We start from the raw sequence: 18051 nt of genomic DNA, 5'->3' as shown, positions 1-18051 counted from the left end.
TAATGCTAACAAATGTTAAAAAAAAAACTAACCTTACAATAAACTTTTTCCTCTACAAAAAAGGAGAGCAATGATTAGTCACTTAAGGCTAAGATTATTAATTTGTAACTGTTTTATATAACAAAAATAAGCTGAATTATTTCATATTATTTTGAACCAAATACTATGTAAAGAAATATATAATTAAAATGTATTAAAACTCCACAATACTCACTCAAGAAAATCCATACAAATTCTTAATTTTAATGTATGCATTTGCTATTGGCCAAAGTGATGAATCAGAGAAAAATTTGACAGAATGAGTCAGAGATCAGACATGTCCAACTCACACAAGAACAGTACAGGAAAAAGAGGTTATGAGAGGGGGGGGACAGGGGAAGGGAGATGTGTGGAGTGGTTTGTGTTTGTATGTGGCAGTTTTACCGTGACAGTTTTACAGAGACAGACTGCAGAAGAACAAGCTAGACACATACAAAGACAGAATGAACCAGAGAATGAGAAGAAGCCAGGTTAGAAATGATTACCAAAGCTAGCATGAGGCTAAGCAGAGAAATTCAGTCAGAAGCTGAGAGAAGTCAGATTGAATTCGTCGGCTTGGAAGATTCGTTGTACAGAGACGAGAAACTTTCAGTCCTTGGCCTAGGGATGGTTAGAATAGGGAAAGAAACACTCTGGGCTCAGCCTAAGTATTAGCACAGATTAGGTAAGGCTCTCCTCTGATCCCTCTATTGGAGAGGGAGGGGGAAGCAACAATTACATCTGGCAAATAAGTTACTTTTACAACTGGGTTCTATAAAAAGGACTGCAAACACTGGTGACTCTCACTGCTCAGCTATTGTGTTTAAAATGTATCTAAAATCCTTTCTGTACCTACAGAACCAAGGTTCCTAGGAACGGTGAGTGCACACACTCAAAGAGAAGTTGAGGCAGCCTGTGAGTGCAACAAAAAATAAAGCCAAGGAAGCTAAGCTATCAAGTGTGTTTCCGGGATGCTCTGGACTCGCTGTGGGCTGGGACGGGTTTGTGCTGAGCGTGCTGTGCATGAGAGAGTTCAGTGTGGCTTGGTGTAACAGGCTCCTGGTTGCGTCCATACACGTGGGAGCCAACCTGAAGGGCGCCAAAGAGCAAAGCATCATCAATGGAGCATCATGACTAGCAGCAAGCACTGCAACAGATCAAATATGTATTGATATATATCGATATAACAATACCAAAAATCCGTTAATTTGCTATTACGCTTTTGAAAAGAAAGAACTCTCCCTAAAAATGCAAAAACAAAACAAAACAAAAAAATCCAAAAACCATTTTTTAGTTAAAAAAGAATCATCCATTTCTTACCTTGGAAGAAACTGATGCAATTTTGAAATTGTCAGTTATAAGGGAAAAAATCGAAGTCCCTATCCTGTTGTTTCTTAATACACTACTTCAGGGTCAGCAACCATTAGCCAGGGAGAGAAGGGTTTTGTTAATGAATCCCAAAAGTAGGTATGGAAGAAATGCTAAGTGGGAAGGAAGACTCACCACTTTTACCAGTGCTAATGGAATGATGTATTCAGGCAAAAAAATCTCGGTAAGTAAAATCTGTAGGTTGATAAAACCTGATCACACTGGCAGACTGGGATATTCTCCCTGAAGCTGCAGCGTCAGCCCAGCACTGTGCACCTCCCAGGAGGCGTGACCCGAGGAATATGCTATGGGAGAAGCAGAGCTCCAGTCTCTGAATCCAACCAAGATCTGACGTCCGAGTTGTAATAAATTTAGATTACAGAGTAAAAAGTTAACACCAACAGCTGAACTCGGTACCTGGAACATTCTATTGTCCAGGTAGTTCAGTTTCTTTAATAAGAGAAGGGCTTGAAAAAGGGGGGAGGGGATACCCTAAAGAAAAGTCAAGAGACTAATTAATCAAATGAATTAAGTTTGGTTTCTCTGTTTAAAAAACGTGAACCTTTTGAGACAGGCCTCTCACTGAGCCAGAGATCACTGCTTGCCCAGGCGCTGCCTCTCCAGCGCTAGGATCCAGACGTGAAGAGCCAGTTTCTACATGCACTGCTGGGTATCTGAAGCCAGGTCCCTCTACTTATACAGCACCTACCTTACCAACTGAATCATCTCCCCAGGCCTGAGTCTCCCCTTACAGAGTCTGTTCCTTGTATAGTTAAGTCGTTGTTCAGCCAACATGTGGAAACAAACACCCAAGTACTTTATTTCCATAAATCTAAACCTGATAGTTAAGAGGACCCGCAGGCATTTCGCTTATGCATGCAGTCGAGTTCTAGTAGACACACTGACTTAAGAAATGGGCTCCAAGCAAGTAAAAGATCTGTACAATAAGAACTTGAAGCCTCTGAAGAAGGAAATTGAAGAAGACCTCAGAAGATGGAAAGATCTCCCATGCTCATGGATTGGCAGGATTAATATAGCAAAAATGGCCATTTTACCAAAAGCGATCTACAGATTCAATGCAATCCCCATCAAAATACCAATCCAATTCTTCAAAGAGTTAGACAGAACAATTTGCAAATTCATCTGGAATAACAAAAAACCCAGGATAGCTAAAACTATCCTCAACAATAAAAGGACTTCAGGGGGAGTCATTATCCCTGAACTCAAGCAGTATTACAGAGCAATAGTGATAAAAACTGCATGGTATTGGTACAGAGACAGACAGATAGACCAATGGAATAGAACTGAAGACTCAGAAATGAACCCACACACCTATGGTCACTTGATTTTTGACAAAGGAGCCAAAACCATCCAGTGGAAAAAAGATAGCATTTTCAGCAAATGGTGCTGGTTCAACTGGAGGTCAGCATGTAGAAGAATGCAGATTGATTCATGCTTATCACCCTGTACAAAGCTTAAGTCCAAGTGGATCAAGGACCTCCACATCAAACCAGATACACTCAAACTAATAGAAGAAAAAGTGGGGAAGCATCTCGAACACATGGGCACTGGAGAAAATCTCCTGAACAAAACACCAATGGCTTATGCTCTAAGATCAAGAATCGACAAATGGGATCTCATAAAACTGCAAAGCTTCTGTAAGGCAAAGGACACTGTGGTTAGGACAAAACGGCAACCAACAGATTGGGAAAAGATCTTTACCAATCCTACAACAGATAGAGGCCTTATATCCAAAATATACAAAGAACTCAAGAAGTTAGACCGCAGGGAGACAAATAACCCTATTAAAAATGGGGTTCAGAGCTAAACAAAGAATTCACAGCTGAGGAATGACGAATGGCTGAGAAACACCTAAAGAAATGTTCAACATCTTTAGTCATAAGGGAAATGCAAATCAAAACAACCCTGAGATTTCACCTCACACCAGTGAGAATGGCTAAGATCAAAAACTCAGGTGACAGCAGATGCTGGCGAGGATGTGAAGAAAGAGGAACACTCCTCCATTGTTGGTGGGATTGCAGACTGGTACAACCATTCTGGAAATCAGTCTGGATGTTCCTCAGAAAATTGGACATTGAACTACCTGAGGACCCAGCTATACCTCTCTTGGGCATATACCCAAAAGATGCCCCAACATATAACAAAGACAGGTGCTCCATTATGTTCATAGCAGCCTTATTTATAATAGCCAGAAGCTGGAAAGAACCCAGATGCCCTTCAACAGAGGAATGGGTACAGAAAATGTGGTACATCTACACAGTGGAATATCAGCTATTAAAAACAATGACTTTATGAAATTCATAGGCAAATGGAGGGAACTGGAAAATATCATCCTGTGTGAGGTAACCCAATCACGGAAAAATACACATGGTATGCATTCATTGATAAGTGGCTATTAACCCAAATGCTTGAATTACCCTAGATGCACAGAACACATGAAACTCAAGATGGATGATCAAAATGCGAATGCTTCACTCCTTCTTTAAAAGGGGAACAAGAATACCCTTGGCAGGGAATAGGGAGGCAAAGTTTAGAACAGAGGCAGAAGGAACACCCATTCAGAGTCTGCCCCTCAGGTAGCCCATACATATACAGCCACCAATTTAGACAAAATGGATGAAGCAAAGAAGTGCAGGCCGACAGGAACTGGATGTAGATCTCTCCTGAGAGACACAGCCAGAATACAGCAAATACATAGGCGAATGCCATCATTAAACCACTGAACTGAGAACAGGACCCCCGTTGAAGGAATCAGAGAAAGAACTGGAAGAGCTTGAAGGGGCTTGAGACCCCATATGAACAACAATGCCAAGCAACCAGAGCTTCCAGGGACTAAGCCACTACCCAAAGACTATACATGGACTGACCCTGTTCTCTGACCTCATAGGTAGCAATGAATATCCTAGTAAGAGCACCAGTGGAAGGGGAAGCCCTTGGTCCTGCTAAGACTGAACCCCCAGTGAATGTGATTGTTGGGGGGAGGGCGGTAATGAGGGGAGGTTGGGGAGGGGAACACCCATTTAAAAGGGGAGGGGGAGGGGCTAGGGGGATGTTTGCCCGGAAACCGGGAAAGGGAATAACAATCGAAATGTAAATAAGAAATACTCAAGTTAATAAAGAAAAAAAGAAAAAAGAAAAAAAAAAAGAAATGGGCTAGCACCCTGACCCCAAGCTACATTTAAAAATATAGTCCTATTCTTCACTTATTGTGTCAATATTTGAAAATGAACAGCCTAGTTCTAAAATCCGTTTAAGAGACAGAATCAAAATGAGTCATGGCGAAACTTCTGTAAATTGTTCCAGTAAAATATTATCTATCTATCTATCTATCTATCTATCTATCTATCTATCTATCTATCTATCCATCCTCCCTTCCTTCCTTCTCTCCTTCCTTCCTCCTTCCCTTCCTTCCTTCCTTCTCTCCTTCCTTCTTCTTTCTCTCTCTCTCTCTCTCTCTCTCTCTCTCTCTCTCTCTCTCTCTCTCTCTCTCTCTTTCCAGAAAGCCTTGCATTGAGAGCACCTCAGTCTTCCACCTCTGAGTTTAGCTAATGTGGGCAGGGAAGTGCTTCACCCACAATGACTCATAGTGAAAGGATTCCACAGCAAAGACCCACAGTTGAGCCCAATTCGAATTAACAGCAGTATTGCTGAATGAATTTCAATTTTCAACAGGATATTGATCAAGTTGGGGGGAAAGTCTTGACTAAATGCATCACACTGTGCACTCTGGTGGCAATATCTCTCACTGTTACATTGTTGTACAGATAAAGGGCACAGCAAATTGCTCACTGAATCACCCCTAAGCCCAGATGTGCCAGCTAGAAAATGGACTCTCACTCCCTACAGAAGTCATACAAAGAAGAATTAGATCAATGAGTTGCTTCTACATCCTGGTAGCGTGACAATTAAATCCAATAATGGAGCTCTTACGTCATAAAATACCCAACTTTAAGATGACAACACTGAGCTGGCGGTAGGGTCATACACCTTTAATCTCAGCAAGTGGTAGGCAGAGGCAGGCACATCTCTGAATTCAAGGACAGCCTGGTCCACAGAGTAAATTCCAGGTCAGCCAGGGCTACACAGAGAAACCCCATCTCAAAAAAAAAAACAAAAACAAAAACAAAGGCAAACAAAAAGATGCCAACACCGTGTGTAAATAAAACAACTCAGGCTGCATCCCTGGGCTAATCATATCTCTCCAGATCAGTGGGCCATCCTACCTTGGCTTTCTTTTTTTCCAGGTAAATTTAGTAAGTCCCTAAGGGTATTCTTCTCAAAGCTCATGTTTGATATAAAATAGCAAACATTAGAATAATGGCAGAGAAAAAAGACAGCTGTGTTGAAGTTCACAGACATGAGCTCACGCGAAGAAAGAGAAAAAATGCAGAGCTCTTAAACGGCCTGGCTTTCAAGTAGATGCCTGGCAGGTACCATCGATCTGTAGAACTAGTTGATTAAATATTGATGGAAGGCTAAAGACTATCCGATAGTAATCATTAGGGTGGTAACGAGATCACATTGCGCATTTTTCTAATAGAGGATTTCTGACTTTTTACGGGAAGTGGTTATTATATGTAGTAAACTGATTTTTTTTTTTAAAAAAGATATATATGAAATCATGGTCTAAAAATTCACCTGCGTCCTATTAGTTTGCAAGCTGTCATTTGAACTGATGTGCCTATGAGCAGAAAGCTCCTCACATTATATGATTACACTATTCCTAACTTTGGATCCTAAGCGCCCAAGAAGGAACTAGGAGAGTGGTATAATCCATGTTAATGCTCCGCAGATCACAAATGTCTACATCATCATCATCATTGCTATCATAGCTGCTGCCTGCACCCAGAATAAGAAAGTGTGAGTGGAGGGTATGCAGCATGCAAACCTCCCCCAAGGGCAAGCACTAGCACCACAGCCTTCCACACGGGGAAGGCAGTGTGCTGTTGATAGCCATGGTGCGGGGAGTGGGGGTGGGGGGACGTCCAAAGGTTGAAGGTCAAACTCACATGGCCTAATATATCAAATGGCGGCTGGCTCTGGACTCGTTGTTTTAGTCTCACGGGCAAAAGCAGAACCAAGTCTCTTTACAAAACAAAACAAAACAAAACAAAAACCAGAAATGTACGCGTGCTCATACAGTGCTATTTGCATGCAACCATATAAGGAAACCATAGGTAACACTGCAGCCATGTTTATGCTGAGGTCTGCAAGCTGACACTCAAGAAGTGAAGGGTAGTGTCTTGCTTCCCCCATGATATTGTAGATAGAAATATAAAAGTTAACCAACACTTTTGAACATGTATGTCCTTTCCTTTAGAAGAAAGCCAAAGGGAACTTTTTCCTGAGATGACTACACGTTGGATTTTGATGCACTATTTTAAGATCGGATACACAAGAGGTTATAAAGAAGCCCCTCGCTATGGCGTGGTGACGTGCCATTACTGTTGGTGTTATTCAGACTGCCTGACCCACCCTGCATTTGCTGGAGGTGTGTGTTCTTCACACTCACCTTTGCCTCGTGTCAGAGTCTTCTAGCTTGGCTGTACCATTACAACTGCTTCTCAGTGGCCTGGCCTCTGTCCTTTTGCTGCAGTCTGTCAGCCCCGCTGGCACTGCTGGTGCCTTAACTGTCTTCTTTTATTGGCTTCCCAGTAAGAACCTGGAAAAGAACAAGGACAATCACACAGGGCGTTTCCACAGAATGTCCAAGTGACCCTCAGAAAGATGCCTCCCCACAGCTCTCTGGATGAGGAGGCTTGGACGGACAGCCATTTCGGCTTTTACTGCCTCAGCTCCGTCTTAGCCGACTGCGAAGACGTGACCACTGACCTCCCCAGTGTTCACATTGCTGATTCACACCTGCTCGCTGCCCAGAGTCTTGAGTAGAACCCTTCAGGTGACACAGCGAATACTCTCAGTGAGGACAAAGTCTAGTAGTCCATTGTCTAGAAGCAAGCTCAGCTTCCTGACGAAACCTGAATAAATACTAGGCAGTGCTGTAGAGATAACAGATGTGAACCGAGATCGTCACGTGAGCTCGTGAATCTCCTGATAAGACCCAGGGGTCGTCCAATTTGCCTTTCAAGAGTAGACCCATCGCTCCGGACGGTACTATCACAGAATCCAGTTTTCAACTTGGCATTGTCTCTCGGGAAGCCAAGATACACAGACTGAGAAAACAAATGTTTACTTTAAGAATAAAGAAAGAAGCCAGTTCCAAAGCAGACGCCTCACCAATGACACCAGGTACCCTCTGACACTGAAACACAAAGGCAGCCCTTCACCTCAAGCCAACGACCCCTCTCTGGCAAGTTCATTTCTTCACAACACAGCACTAAAAGTATTCATCAAGCCAGATGCTGTGATCCACATCCGTCCTCCTAGTTCCTGGGAGGCTGAGACAGGAGAATTTTGATTTAGAGGTCAGCCTGGGTTGCAGAGTAAAACCTTGTCTTGGGGGAAAGGAAAGGAAATAAAAAAACTATTTTGGGGGTTTAATTATTGGAAAGTGAGTCCCTATCCCCTTTCTAACAGACCATGGCCTACTCTAACTTCAAAAGAGCCCTGCCCACCCTCAATGCTATGAGTAGACTGGTTATTCTTTTTTTAAGGGCGAGTGGGGGTAAGACAGGGTCTTATTCTGCAGTCCACATTGGCCTGGAACTTCTGCAGATCCTCCTGCCTCAGCTTCCTAAGTGTTGGCATCACAGGGAGCAACCATGTCCCTCTTGATTGTTTAATATCTTTCTGCCCCAAAGCATTTCTTGCAAAGTTCTCTCCATCCCCTGCATCAAAAATAAATCTATTATATGTGTTACACTTTGTAGATCTAAGCAAACTTAGCAGTAGATGACGCTGACGGCAAGAATGGAGTATGGTTGATAGCCACCAAGATTGTTCCTGTGAGAGGCATGGCAATTTATTTATTTATTTATTTATTTATTTATTTATTTATTTATTTATTTATTTTTGGCACACAGGATTCCACTCATGCCCTTTCATCTCACATAATTAATTGTAGGCAGATGGTGAGATCTAAATTTTCAGAGTAGAAACTCTACTAGCCGCCTTCTCCTGGCCTTTGTCAGTGACAGATTCTGTCAAGTATATAGAGTCCTGGGCTATGAGGAAGTTCCGTTTCCTCTCCCCTACCTCATCTTCTTCCTAGACATTCTTTCCAACTTCTTATTGTCCCAAAGTGGAATGATCAAGAAGTAGAGAGGATCATGTGATACAGACAGGGTTTCCGACACTTCCCTCCATCCCACCACTAAAATTCAGCAGAGAAGAGGGTGATGCAGAGTGAGTCTCGGGGCCCCCAACTAAGAACATTCCTTCTTCCCCACATCCTCTATGAATCCTCACAGTCTGGGCCCAAGGAACACTTTCCCATTTCTCCATTTCCTTCTCCTATCCTCTTGGCCAATGCGCCCTTCAAAATCTCACTCTAAGTCTCAGTCCCTGGATAATTCATTGATTTTCCTCCCCTCCCCTCCCCTGGGGCTTTTGATCTATTCTCCTCCTGTGAGGTCACCCTGGTCTCAGAGTGACTTCTGTTCTGAGAGTACACTCTCAGAAGCAGGGAGCAGCTCTTAAATACTCCACCCACACCCCAACACATACACAGCATGGTCCAGAGTTCAGAATGGAAAGTTAGCAGGTTTTAATCTGCATGTGCCTTATACAGGCATGAAATCTATCATTGTCCATTGTGATAAGGGCAGGCTTTTGTACTGTTGGGCAATGCCAAGATGGAGACGCTTTGGCTTGTTTTGAGACTGTTACTAGCGTTCATGTAGACATCTGCTGTAACCTTCCAGGAGACTGAGTCCTCTGGGTTAAAACTGTTGCACACTTCAGACATAAACAAACAGCTCTGAGAGCCACAAATGAATGGCTATTGTGGTCATACATATTAATTAATGAGAACAGCCAGAGCTATACGGTAACATCTGCATTCTAAATTCCCAAGATTCTAATACTTTGTTTTATTTTATTTTTTAAATTATTCACTAAGTGACATGTCGACTTTATTTTAAGGCCCTGCCCACAGTCTCAATGTGCACAGGAACTGCACACAGGGCAGAAGTCCAAAGGTGAGAAGTCTAGAGCGTTTGAGTCTGGTTGCTCCTTGTGAGAGCACCTGTGGGAGATTAATTCTTAAAGTTCAGGTAAGAAATATGCCAAAGGCAGAGACAGGACTGGTTCTTTACACGAGCAGAATCCAATGGATGCTTTAACAAGAACAGCCTATTTGCTTTTTATCTACCGACACTGACAGGAGAAATCATTTTCTAATTTAATAACAACTTCTGTAGTACCAAAGGGCTCCCAACACCTCCCTCCTGAGACTGTCATTAACTGTAAGTTTTAAAGGTTGAAAGGTTGATTTGATCAAAATCTCCCACACCAACCAATACTTAAGTAGGAGTCTCTGGGAGATCCCATCAAGGAGTTTGGTGACTTGGCAATGATTCTGAGCAGCTCATTCAGGAAGCCAAGGATCAGCATTGTCCCTTTAGCCCGGTGACTAATCCTCCCACAGCCTGCATTCTGCCCACCAGACATCGTGTCCTTGTCCGGTATATTCTCCACTCTTCTTATCTCTCATTTGCTCTGGTCAGAGACAGAGATGAACTCCATCAAAGACTAGACGGTACCATGAAACTACTAGGCAAGCGAACACAACACAAGGAGACTAGGGAAAGGAGGATCCATCACTCTGAGAAATAACAAAGGGAAGTTTCATAAAAACAGTTAGAACGATCAACCATCACCGTCAGCAGGAAAGGGCTTCATACAGTAATCTACAGGCCAAGTTCATTTCACTACAAAATGAGGACACTTGCGACTCTGACTGCTTTCTCTAAACATGTGGTCATGGGTTTTAGCTCAATGTCCGCTTTATTTCCACAAGGACACATTGGTCTCAATTTAAACATCCTATCTTGCTTCCCCCTAGACAATCTACAAGACCTAGCTTGGCTATGTAGCTTTGTCTGTTGCACCACCAACTGAAAACGGGGAGGGGATAAGATCAACATGTTGCTTTTTCTACCACAGCAGGGTCTTGATAAGAAACTTAAATCCCTGACTGGAGAGGTGGCTCAGGGGTTAAGAGCACGGACTGCTCTTCCAGAGGTCCTGAGTTCAACTAGGACCACATGGTGGCTCACAACCATCTGTAATGAGAACTGATGCCCTCTTCTGGTGTGTCTGAGGACAGTGTACTCATATACATTAAATAAATTATTTTATTTACAAAAAAGAAACTTAAATCCCTTCTCCACCTACCAAAGGGTTTCCACACTAGTAAACAATCCAGTAACTTTAATGGAAATAAATGGTGATGGAGTAACTTCCCAGAGATGAAAAACACAAATCCTGTAACTTTTACCTAACAGGTAGGCTTTGCTGAGATGTAGCTAGGAAATTAATGCCACTATGTATCCCAGGAGTTAAAATTCACCAACTGAAGGAACACACCAGAGCTTTCCCATCTGCCATTAAATACTATTCACTAACCCACTGGGTAGTAAGTCCCCGTGTGTAGTTATTTATAGACAAAGCCACAGAAGGAAGAGGAGTTAGAAGTGAAAAAGAACTTAACTTCGGATCACAGGACAAGGCGGGCGGATAATCTTTTTAAGTTACAAAGCAGAAAATGTGTTGTGATATTCATGGCACTGAAATGCAAATTCTAGCTGGGAATTTGTATGCGGGGCTGAACGAGAAGACAGAGAAAGTTACAAAAATAATAATAGTAAAAAAGAGGCATTCAAAGATTGGTACACTTTAGCAGGAACAGACAGGCAGGGATGAATGGACAACACTTCAAGCAGCGTGACCTGTGTGAACAGCACAGAAAAATTAAGGGCTGATAAGAGAAGCTGTCCAGGACTTGCTGCTTCTCAGAAGTGGAAGGCAGGAGAGTGGGGAGGGGCGGCACAGGAGGCTGGGGACCACACAGGTTGTAAGTAACCGTGAAAGATGCATTTTACTGGGCAAGCTAAAAAGTACAGGAGTGGAATTCAGAGCAGAGGATCCCACGACCCTGCTTCAGGAAGGCAGACCCAACAGCTATGTGGATGAAGAGATAGCAGATGGTCTCAGAAGGCCAAAGGAGCAAGCCAGATGGGAAATGGAAGCTCCGAGGTGTAGGACAGAAGGACAGGAGAACTTAACAGCTGACAGGGGAGTCACAGGCTGTATCCTCACTGATTTCATCCCCCTCCCCCACTGCTTCATTTCTGTGGTGCTGGGATGCAACCCAGCTCATGGACTGCAGATGCAGAACCCAAGGGTTTGATGGTTCGATACATAAGGCACACACAGTTCACTCAACATGAAAGCACCTCTCCTCAATCCTTTTTTATGTCCACAAGCTAGCCAATTCTTCCAACTTTTTTTCTCGTTTCATCCAGAATTATGTTTCTCTATTAGAGGGGAAGGGGCTTCATGTTTTCCAGATCCTAAAGACCAAGTAGAAAAATAATCTTGCCCTATTAAATATCAAATGACCCCCCCCAATTTTGTTACTCTTGTCACAAATTCAGATCGGAATTCTGGCTATAGATTACTTAAGGGAGTCAAAAACGTTATTATTTCCTCCTTAACTTCTACCTTACATCTCAAAATAAACATTACAGAAAGTGCTCAGCAGTTCAGTTGAATGAAATGTTAGAAAGCCACTGATAATCTCATTAGCTATAAAGCACAGTGCACATGCTCCAGACATCCTCCGGTCTTGTGACGGTGCATCCTCTAGAGCTAGTCAGCAGATTTTCTCTATAAACAACCTTCGGATCCGTGAGACTTTTAAGTTGTGCGAGCCATACAGACTACTACGTCATTCAGCTCTTCAAGCCCGTGCCTTTGAGGACGCAGACAAACGGAAACTGCAAAGGCATGGCCATGGCTAGTTTCCAATAACAATGCAGCCACAGTGACCAAACAAGCTGGGTGTGGTGGCAGACACCTGTAATCTCAGCTCTCAGAAAGCGAAGGCAGGGGGATCATGAGTTCAGGGCTAGCCCAAGCCAAAACAAACAAACAAGCAAATGCCCTGTGGAAGAACTGTGGTTAATCCTCCGCTAACAGACACTCAGTTTGGCAAGCTGGGGGTGGTTTTTATTTGTTTGTTTGTTTTTTATCTCCACTCCATAATGTGCATAGTTTTGATAAAGTGAGAAGGACAATTCTTCCAAAGGAAATGTTCACTGCTAGCGATGGATAAAAGGGCTGGAGGGATGGCTCAGTGGGAGGACTGGCTGCTCTTCCAGAGGACCCAGGTTCAGTTCCCAGCCCCCACATGGTGGTGCATAACCATCTGTAACTTAGCTCCAAGGGAACTGATGTCTTTCCTGGTGTCCCTTGGCACGTTGCATGCACATGGGGTACAGAAACAGGCAAAACATTCAATATACATGAGATAAAATAAAATTTTTAAGCAAGGGACAGACAGATTCAAGGAGACAGGAAGTCTGGGGTAACTTTAAAAGAGAATAGCTGAACCACAAAGGAAATGCTAAGTAGATTTCCTCTGACTATACAGTTCAACAGTCTAAAATTTCTAAAATTCTACTGCCAAACTGTCGTTAGTTTAAATCCTAGTTCTGCCAATTACCAGTAACATGGCTCAGTAATTTACAAGGCTTCTCAGTACCTCACAATCTAGAAAGGAACGCCAAGGCACCCTTAACCTGTTAAGATGGTCTGAGGACTGAATTGATTCATATGTGAAACACTTAAAACTCAGTAAGTGCCACGTTCTTACAGCTTATTAAAAGCAGAAACTACAGGTTGCAGGGGATCTTTGCAGATCAAAATAAACTGGCTTTACCCACATGTATCTTAAGCGTTCGTTGGTCAACAGAATCATTTAGGTACAATCCTAACAATGGCCCTCTCCACTAAAATCTTTACCGACTGAAAGTATTTCTCTAACCTTCCACAGCTAAAAATATCAACGGGAGAATTATCCCAACGCACACCAGGGGTTCAGTAACACAACTCCTTTAAACGGGAAAGGCCTGCTCTTTCTCAGACAGAAGAAAATCAATAGCTTTTCCCCTTGCCTACAACCAGACCAATTCAAAAGGAGGAGGTAAACAGGAAGCTGAGGAGAAACACAAGGGCCCTTAATGACTCAGCCTACAAACAAATCCTCATCTGTTTGCCAGGGAAAGGGAGAATTAGTCCTGAGTACACACACCTGACCGAAGAGGGGAGCGGGGGAGCGGAATCAATTCTAAAATCACCCAAGCAAAGAGAAATCAAGATACGCTAAAGAGTGTGCAATGGCTGAGTTCTGTCTGAACTGTTCGAGCAAGGCAGATGCAGCAGCTTCTGTCAAAATGTTTGGTCTGAAAGACCACTGTGACCCACACCTTGACTACTTCTGTTGTATGAACAGTATTTTGTTCCCTGAGGAACTGCCAAAAGGAACACTGTGTTCTCACTTAGTGCAATTATGCTCTGACCATCAATATCAGGGTTAAAACTGCACCTAGGAAAGGAGAAACGGCTCTGTTCTCAGTCTCCTACCGGAGTCCCCCAGCCCATGCCCCAAACCCGGCTCTGTTCCAGCCTTATCTGAGACACATCATGAAAGCTTCAAGCACATCAAGCTTCTTACAATTACCCTGATCATATCTGCGTTTCCTCTGCCTAGATGGCTTCCTCTCACAGCTCCAAAGTGTGCATCTTAGACGTTATTTCACACCATAGGGTGTGAAATCATTCCCCAGCAGATTCCCTTTTCCAGGCTCTTGAGTTTTATAATCCCTGCTCCATCCCCTTGGACTCAGAGTGCCTCTTGATCAAGACTGGCATACCCAGCTTCCTCTTTAGAGCTGTGTCCACATCGGCTCCTTCTCTGGAAGTCCATCTGCACCACGGGCACGCAGACTTTTCGTTGAATATGCAAGAAAGGCGCCAACATTGTTCTGAGTTCATCGTAACTGATCATTTACGTCACAGGCACAACCACATGCCTTCAGACCTTTGCTGAAGAAAGGCTTCATTCAAAAGTATATGTGAGGTGGCTGTGCGGCTCAGTGGGTAGGTGCACTGATTGCTCTTCTGGACAACCCAGGTCTGATTGCCAGCATCCGCACGGTGGCATACAACCGTCTCTCTATCTCCAGTTCTAAAGACTCTGATGCCCTCTTCAGGCCTCCAGGCACTGCGTTCACATAGTGCAGAGACATACCAAAACAGCCACGCACATACAACAGAATGAAATTCAAATAAACCCTCGATTTTCAAAATTTGTCTTTTCACAAACCAGGGAAAGGTTTACATTAGTCACAGAACAAACAAGCCAGGGTATTCATCAAACATTTGCCCACAACTCGGTGGTCTATTAAAAAGCTTCTTCCTCATTAACATAGCAGACACACCCCCCAAGTTAGAGAAGTCACAGGAAACAGTTTTGTCTTTTCACCAACATAGACTCAAAATGCCACTTGCCTCTGGGCTTCCAATAAAGCGATCTCAAGACTTGGGTGTACAAATGATCATTCCAATCGTCATCTTTAACGTGCCTCAATTATTCCAGATGTGAAAAGTCCGTGACTTGGCATGCCACGAGGCCCAGCAGTGCCGAAACAAAGACTAACAAGAAAGCTTTTGCACCTTGGCTGCCTGACACTCCCTGGGCAGCGCCTGGTGGTCCTAATATGCCCCTGGGCACTTATTGATGTGACTACTGGGTGGAGACCAGCTTCACTCTTCTGTGAGGCTCCAGGGTTGTGTACTTGCCAGATCCCAGGCCCGCTTCCCACTGTATCGGTCCTCCGCCCATATCTCACTGCCCTCTCCCTCCACAAACTATGACATAAATGAGTTTAACACGCACTCTTGGGTCTGAGAGAATTTCCCAAGTCCAAACCAAGCCACGGCAGACGACTCAGGCCCCGAATTCACATGGAAACGTGGATGGTTTCAGTACTTCCTGACTGAGAGTTGCAGTGACAGGAAATATTCCGCTGGGTGATCCAGTTGGCGCAGCTTTTGTGTCAATGACATTTGGGATGTTTAGTCTCTGAGATCACACCCCTCGTGCCACTTGAATTCCTGCAGTGACAACAGAATCCTCGGACGAGTCAGGAGACCCTTATGTCTTCTGAGTGAGCCTTTAGAGCATAAACATGTCTGCCCCATGCCAGCTGAGGTAACGATAATGTTAAAACTTATATATTTGGTAAACACCATCTAGTGGCAAGACTATGAGTTATGCTAGGTTTGAAATTGTACGATCGATACAAAGGGAGCATAAAGTGGCCCAATCGGTGATATTTTTCATATATGTCTTAATTGAATAATCTTAGCCAAATCTCTACGTCCATCTCTTTATTATTCAGCTACTTAGATGTCATTATTTCAAACTGTCCCATTTCCCTGGTCAGCTGCACCTCTCTTTGTCTAGGTTTCCTATCTGGTTTCCACAGTTACTTTTTTTTTTCCTCACTCTACTACATCAAAATTTAATGACTAAATCTGGCATGCTGGGATTCTTATGACTAAGCTTCCTGTATTAAGACACATTGTGGGAGCAATAGAATCGAATCAACGTGAAAGAACCTCGGGCAGTGAACAATGCCGTCCATTACAATGCAAAGCTGTTCAGGAAATTTAATTTGATGTTATAAACTGATAAGGAACAAGTCTGTGGGGGAGTCTATGTAGCCTGCGTTATCATACAACAGTAATCTCCTAGAAAGGAGAGCCAGTCCGGGGTGTAAGCAGAAGCCCAGAGTATGACGAGAGGAGCACGTGGGCCTGGGAGTTAAACAATAACGACGGCGACGATGACAACGACGATGACACAGAAATTCCAGTGTGGACGCTTTCAGCTATGAAACCCAGGGGAGGTTCTTCTTCTCTTCTGCTCCTCAGTTTCTTTATCAACAGAATGGGGGTTTAGTGACTTTAGAGATTACAGATAGGATCCTGTTGAGAGGCCGAACCTACTCCATCATGGGACCAGCCTCCATCTTAAAAGAAAAAAAAAGCCCCAAAACCCAAGCTACACCCACATACCAGGGTGGCCCCCCCATGGCTTGTCTCTGGCCAGAGTTAGTCCTTAGCTGCTTCCTAGCAACAGTTAATCAAAGATCAGTCTGATTGTTTCAGATGTTCTTTCAGACATTTTATGATTGTTGGTGATTGTACGTGGTCTTGCTTCAGAGCACCCACCCATCAGCGTACAATAGTTATTCAAGTAGATAGTTGCTGGGCTAAACTCCCCTCGCTTGCTCACCACTCCTATAAAGCCTTGTCCCCTTAAGAGCTCTGGGCTGTACCCTCCCATTCCGAGGTCTGAGAAGGCAGTGTGGCCCAAGCTTATAAATAAAGACCCTAAGTCGACTGCATCAGAATCAGCTCCGTGGTGGTTTTCTGGGGGTCACGAATGCTTCCTGGCACAACACTGTCATGTAAGGATAATCTGGTCGGTGTTGAGCCATGGGAAAGTAGGGTACAACGTGTCACTCACGCGCTTACGGGATGCTGGTCTACGCAGGCTCGAGGGTGCTGACACTCAAAAGTGCAGCTTGTGATTAAGCCCAGTGCATGCATGTGATATAAATGAATCAACCGCTAGCTCATGTGTTTACTATACTATACTCTTTAGTGTTCAGGTGTACCCCTACTTACAAGGTTCACCTCAGGGCAGGCTGTTGAAGGGGCAGCAGCCTCAAACCGCTCCTGTTAACTATATGTCTTAACTGTCTCAGTTTATGCTTGACTTAAGCTCTCCTGTTTTCTTCATAATGGGCATAGGAACAATAATAGGCTATACACACACACACACACACACACACACACACACACACACACACACACTATACTGTTTGCATGCTCTATAGTGCTATAGCGATGGAATTGCGGAAGGACCGTTCTCTCGGAGCACATGCTCAAGGGGAGTTAACAGGCTACCCATAACTCATGGTCCAAAGCCAGCAACTCAGACTTTCTATACAGGTCAACAGAGATGAGGTTAAAACCTTTGATTTTCAAAAGTAAGTCCTAGCACGTCTACAAAAACCATGCAATTTTGGCTGATGAGTTTGACAACTCAGAAAAATTACATGTAAAAAAAAGATCACTGAAAAATTCCGTGTCAAACAGCCAACTTTTATGAGACTCAGATACAAAGTGAAACCTAATTTCACTTTTGATCACTCTACTTGTGCGGCCTTGGGAAAGGTGTGTCTACTAGTGAGATTTTATGACCGTAGCATGCACTGGGCACGCCACCATCACAGCCACCTCTTGCATCATATCCATCTATTGATTCCTCATTTATACCCTTTATGATATACAGGAACACAGCTCTGCAGAGTTAAATGACAGAGCTATAACATAGTCTCTCAATACGCATATGTAAAGCAGCAGGAGCTGCAGAGTGATACGGATTCATCTCAAAAGGGCAATGTCTCCCGCCCACAAGCTAAAACTGAGGTTCCGTGAGGTTCATGTGCAAGCACTGGGGGCCACTGTAGGACAACGTTGACAAGTCCCAAGGTGGAAGGCACACTGGGGATGACAGTGGAGAGAGAGAGAGAGAGAGAGAGAGAGAGAGAGAGAGAGAGAGAGAGAGATCCTTTGAGGCCACCTCTGAGCCACTGTACTTAT

At 43.7% G+C, this 18051-nt stretch overlaps 1 protein-coding gene across 16 annotated transcripts in view; it reads right to left on the bottom strand.

The window, feature by feature from the left end:
* Osbpl6 (oxysterol binding protein-like 6) overlaps positions 1-18051 on the bottom strand; it is a 191201-nt gene that overhangs the window by 95284 nt on the left and 77866 nt on the right. For 15 of the 16 annotated variants that reach the window (XM_087651709.1, XM_087651710.1, XM_087651711.1 and 12 more), the window contains 1 exon segment: positions 6920-7069. The gene's annotated coding sequence lies outside the window, so the exon portion shown is untranslated. 16 annotated transcript variants of the gene reach the window in all.

This window comes from Rattus norvegicus, chromosome 3, assembly GCF_021556685.1.
Source record: "Rattus norvegicus strain SHRSP/BbbUtx chromosome 3, alternate assembly SHRSP_T2T, whole genome shotgun sequence".
NCBI classification, from domain to species: domain Eukaryota; kingdom Metazoa; phylum Chordata; class Mammalia; order Rodentia; family Muridae; genus Rattus; species Rattus norvegicus.
The sequence above is the reverse complement of the archived record's forward strand: the minus strand, read 5'-3'. Positions and strand labels throughout refer to the sequence as shown.